Source organism: Triticum aestivum, chromosome 1A (genome assembly GCF_018294505.1).
Source record: "Triticum aestivum cultivar Chinese Spring chromosome 1A, IWGSC CS RefSeq v2.1, whole genome shotgun sequence".
NCBI classification, from domain to species: Eukaryota; Viridiplantae; Streptophyta; class Magnoliopsida; order Poales; family Poaceae; genus Triticum; species Triticum aestivum.
In genome coordinates, this window is record NC_057794.1 from 205,169,545 (window position 1) to 205,175,573 (window position 6,029).

Genomic DNA, 6,029 nt, shown 5'->3' on the forward strand with positions numbered 1-6,029 from the left:
CGCCGCCATCGTCGCCGTACCCATGGCCACCGGCCACCCCTAGCCTCGCCGACGCCCCAGGAAGCTCCGCTGGTCCTCCCTCGACCTCCTCGTCGTGTCACGCGACCAGAAGAGCCCCGGAACGCCACCCCCGACGTTTTCCCCTCGCCGGCCGCCGAGGAGCTTCTCCGTCGATTCGGCCACTCCGGCGCCCCCCCGAGCCGGCCAACCATCCCTACGGCACCGCTGTGAGCTCCTACGCCTCCCCTCCCTTTTCCCCCTTCGATTGTGCCCTGTAGCCGCTGCCCCACGAGCACCCGAAGCCGCCGTCCGCCATGGCCGGTGAGCTCCGTGCTCCCGAGCTTCTCCGCCTGCGCTCGTTGCCTCCGGGTATTCCTGGTGACCCCAGCATCCCGTAGAGCCCATCGGCCGCGCCCGCCGTGCCGTGTAACGCCGAAACCGAGCACACCCGAGCTCCGGCCGCCGCCTCGCTCGCCGTCGGCACCGATTCCGGCCGCCCCGAGCGCAACTGACTCCACCAGGAGCTTCGGCTCGTCCCCAGCTCCTCCTAGATGCCCTCCGCGGCCCATTTGGTCGCCGGAGTGGCCAAAACCACTCTCGCCGCCGCGTCGGGCTCGCCGGCGGCTAAACGCCGGCAGCCGACTTTGACTTTGACCACGGGTGGGCCCCGGTTGACTCTCCTGAGTCAATGACAGGTGGGGCCCAGCCCTATTGACTATTAGGATTAGTTTTAATTAATTTTAGTTAAGCTAATCACACTGACATGTGGGTCCCAGTGTCAGGTTTGACCTGGAGGCGCCCAGTTGACCTGCTGACGTCATGATGACGTCAGGCTGGCGCATTAATTCAATTACTGGATTTATTAATATCCAGGAAATTCCAGAAAATGCCTAAAACTTCTAAAAATCATAGAAAATTAACCGTAACTCCAAATTAAATAATTTATATATGAAAAATTATCAGAAAAATTCAAGGAATCCATCTGTACCATTTTCATGCATGTTAGAACAACTTATAGATGCTGTTTAGCACAAATCATATAAATGGCATTTGAATAATCACATATGGAGTTTGAATTTGAATTTTATATTCAAACCAACTTCATTTAATCTGTTGCTAGTTGCATTAGCCCAAAACACATTCATATTTCCATGTCATAGCATGCATCATATTGTGCATTGCATTGATTGTGTTTCCTTCTGTGTTGCCGGTAATTGTCCCCTCTCGATAGACGTGATACCGATGATGTGATCGTTGAAACTGATGAAGACTCAATGTTATCTTCAGAAGTGCCAGGCAAGCAAAACCCCCTTGTCCATTCCGATACAATCCTACTCTCTCGCTCCTACTCTCTTTTACTGCATTAGGACAACAGCGACATATTTGTTACTTGCTGCGGTAGCTGAACCCCTTTATCCTCTGCATGACCTGTCATTCCACAGTAATTAGATGAAACCCACTAGCATGAGTAGGAGTTGTTTGAGCCCTAATGTGCCTACTCATTCATGCTTGTTTGTCATGCCTGCTACTGCTTAGAGTTGAGTCAGGTCTGATTCATCGGGGATGAATCAGAGGTGTGTGAACATGTCCTACTGTGTGTGAGCTAAGTGTGTGAACACGATTTGGTAAAGGTAGCGGTGAGAGGCCATGTAGGAGTACATGGTGGGTTGTCTCATTGCAGCCGTCCTCAGGAACTGAGTTCTGTGTTTGTGATCCATGATTCAGCTACTACCACGCATTGGGCCCGAAACCAATGGACCCTCTCGGCTTCTTAATCACCCTTGTCCTCTGTCCAGGAGTTGCAAGTAGTTTCTGGTGTTTGTAGTATGCTGGAGGCCGTGGACAGCGCTGACCGTAGGGGTGGGCTGTGATGCGGTAGGCACGTGGCCGGGTAAACCGGGCACCCGTTTGGTGTCACGGAACCCTGTACACATCGTTTGGGGCTGTGAGCGAAACTCCGGCTGGATCTCCTCATGGATGGAACCCGAATAGGTGATAAACCTGGACTAGAGACTTGAGTGATTAGGTAGGTCGTGGCCGACACCCACGTTGGGCTTCCGCTTGAAGGTTGCCGAGTACATGTCATGTAAACGGCGGTAAGTGGTGAGAGCGTGTGTGAAGAAGTACATCCCTGCAGGGTTAATATGATCTATTCGAATAGCCGTGTCCGCGGAAAAGGACTTCTGGGTTGCTTATATCAGTTCATAGACAAGTGAAAGTGGATACTCTAAAATACGCAAGATAAGCGTGAGTGCTATGGATGGCGTTCTCGTAGGGAGACGGGAGCGGATCCATAGTGGTGTATTGATATGGTGAATATGTGGACTCGTGTGCGCCACCTCAAAAAGTTACTCGCAGTCGTAGTTCAGGATAGCCACCGAGTCAAAGCTGGCTTGCTGCAGTTAAACCCCACCATCCCTTTGTTGATAATGATGCATATGTAGTTAGTTCTGATGTAAGTCTTGCTGGGTACATTTGTACTCACGTTTGCCTATTTTATGTTTTGCAGAGAGACTTCAGTCTCGCTAGTAGTTTCACGTGGACTTCGACGTTTAGCTTGATACCTCAGCTACGATCTTGTGCCCTCGGCAGGATCTGATAGATAGTCAGGCTTCTCAGCCTTTTTCATTTATAGTTGTCTGTACTCAGACATGATAGCTTACGCTTGTGCTTTGATTTGTATGCTCTGAATGTTGGGTCATGAGACCCATGTTTGTAATATCTCGCTCCTCGGAGCCTATTGAATAGATTACTTGAGTCATAGAGTCATGTTGTGATGCCATGTTGTATTTGCACATATCGAGCATATTGTGTGTATGCTATTGAAATGCTTGGTATGTGTGGGATCTGACCATCTAGTTGTTTATCTTTAGTAGCCTCTCTTACGGGGAAATGTCTCCTAGTGTTTCCACCGAGCCATGGTAGCTTGCTACTGCTCCGGAACACTTAGGCTGGCCGGCATGTGTCCTTCTTCGTTCCTGTGTCTGTCCCTTCGGGGAAATGTCACGCGGTGAATACCGGAGTCCTGTTAGCCCGCTACAGCCCGGTTCACCGGAGTCCTGCTAGCCCAGTGCTACAGCCTGGATTCACTCGCTGATGACCGACACGTTCGATGCTGGGTCATGAATGCCTGTCCGTGTAAGTCTGTGCCGCTTTGGGTTTACGACTAGCCATGTCAGCCCGGGCTCCTTATCATATGGATGCTAGCGACACTGTCATATACGTGTGCCAAAAGGCGCAAACGGTCCCGGGCAGAGGTAAGGCGACACCCGTGGGAATACCGTGCGTGAGGCCGCAAAGTGATATGAGGTGTTACATGCTAGATCGATGTGGCATTGAGTCGGGGTCCTGACAGCGTTGGTATCAGAGCTTGACTGCCTGTAGGATTACCAAGCCAAACTGGTCGAAGTTGAGTCTAGAAATTCTTTAGTTATATAAGGGAATTGATTGTGGGATGGAACGTAAGGCTCTTTTTACTCCTTATACCTCATGACCTTCTGATCTGAGTCATCATCTTCTCTTCTACGGGGATTAAGAACTAGGCTATCTCTTCTTTCCATCAGGATCACGTGTTACTAATCCGTAGACTTATAGATTGTTGGACTTAAGCCTCGTTTCAGTTCCTAGTATTTCTGTATGTTAATTATTGATCTCGAGACCTTGATATTGTGCTTCTGAGTGGTTATGCCACCATTTTTGTGAATGTCTCAAATCTTTTCTGAGCATTTACAGCCGTTATGCTGTCCGAGTCACCCCACGTTTCTGAATAGTCTGAAGCATTTGCAAAATTCCTTCCTCCCATTTCGATGTTCCTTTGGGCCAGATTAATCACACAAATCAGTGAGTTGAGGTACTTTACTGCCTCGACCTTTATGTTGGAGTTATTATTATGACCCTAGGTGTCTTAGGGGATCATCTAGTGGTCTAGCCATGATTTGTGTCCTAGTGTGAAGATTCTGGCCTTTATTCTCGGAAGCATCCCGTGATGCTACTTAGTAGTAGGTATTCTACTCCTGGGTTCTGAACCCGAGATTCACTCTACCTACTTCATGTTGATAGTAATTGCTAGTGCCTTTAGTATATTAGTAACCTTTGCGATAGTCCTTGAAGTCCGTGGTATCTTCTTCTTCCAAATACCATGAACTACTTATGGCAGATGTTTATTGGATCAAAAAAAATCACAATTAGAGTACTCTTGAGGAGTTCTCCATTCATAAATCGTGACTCTGCCAGTTCTACCTTTCTGCATGGGTTATCCGGAAGAAATATGTTGAACTTGGTTCGACATACTAATCTATGCATCCATAACTCAGAAAGTTATATGTTCCTTTGAGTTGTTCTCTTTAGTTGCATTCTGACCCTCGTCTATCAATTGATAGTCAAGAGTATGCGTGCGTTCGTTCATCGATGCCTATGACTCTTGTGGTCTGTCAAGCCATTCTATTCCGGAATGACTAGGAGAAACAAACTCCAGTGCCTCTTCCATATCTAGGATTGGGTCAAAGTAGTTGTATTCCGCAGATCAAATGCCAATCCAGCTTTTGGTTCTGCTCTACCTTGGAGTATTACATATTTTATATCGAGATTGTTATAGGAATTGCACACCATCCCATGAACTCTTGGTACAGTGATACTTCTTGCCATCACTGTTCATTCCTCGGCCCTCGTGTTGATGCAACCGGAATACCGACAAATGAATTGTGATGTGTGAAATCAATACTGCTAGCAACTCTGTTGCTTGGTAGTTAAAGGATAATAATTTCATTCTTAGTATGTTGGTTTTCGAATCATCCTTCTAAGACTGATCGTGCTACCTAGTCCTTATTTCGGTGCACCCTTCAATTGATGAGTTAGGATCTTGTCAAGTCCTCACTCATTTGATCATATCGTCTTGCCCTCAAAAACAAGATTGTTCTCGAGCTTAGTAACATACCGGTGGTTCGTGATTTTCTGAATATCTTCTCAGAAGTATTACCAGGTTGTCACCTGACCGCTATGTTGAGCTCGTGATCAAGTTGGTTTATTGTGAACCACCTTCTCTCCAAGAATCGGTGTTAGATATCCCTGAGCTAGTTAGTTAAGCTAAACAACAACTTGGAGGATTAGAAGATAAAAGCTTGCCTGACTTAGTTCGTTCCAAAGGGATATTCTTGTGTAGTGTGTGTTGAAGAAAGACGGAATCTTCATCGATTGGTCCCTGTGATCAGTTGCTGGACCTATTGTCTTATCAATCCTTTGATTTGAGTGTGGGCTATCGTCAAATCAAGTCAGTACCAACGATGCTCGTAATGTTGTCTTACTCGTGGTTGATCCCTCGAGCATACACCCCTACATCTTTGGTCTAACCAATGCTATCACTTGTTCACTTAACTATGGAATTCCTTTTAAAAGGAAACCCGGATGAATTGTTGTTGAGCCCATTGACAACATCCTTATTCCCTCCATGATTTTGTTGAACATTAAGTTAGTGTTGGAAACTTTTGAAAGCATTTCTTCATGCTAGTTCATGGAGCAAATGTTCGGATGTAAGAAGTGATTTCCTCCAGTCCATGTGCATTTGATGCAAGTTGCCGCCGTGGATTCGAGAAAGTCAATGTTGTTTCCTTTGGAATCATCCCAAGTCAGTCATGCATACGTGCGAAGTATTCTGTGGTCTGGAGATTTGCAACCTCCATTCTATATGTATATCCTAGCACACCAAGCCACTGATTGATTTGTTCAAGATTAATAAGTTCTAAGTGCTAGTCCCGAAGGTACCAGACGGATTTGTACAAAACTTCGATATCCTCGCTGATGGTTCCCCTCCTGAACTCGGTAGTGTTTTATTGTAAGACTACCATGTGGGCATGCTTGTCTGGGACAACGTGTTCACATGTTTGTAGCAGAACCAGCTCATGTTTTGGAGCTTGCTATCGTAGTTCATTCCCCGAGAATCTCGCAACGTCATCTCGTCGATTTGTGTTGCAAACTTTCATTTTTCTTCCTAGACTCGATGAGTCTGGAATATCCTGACACCAACCAGATCTGAA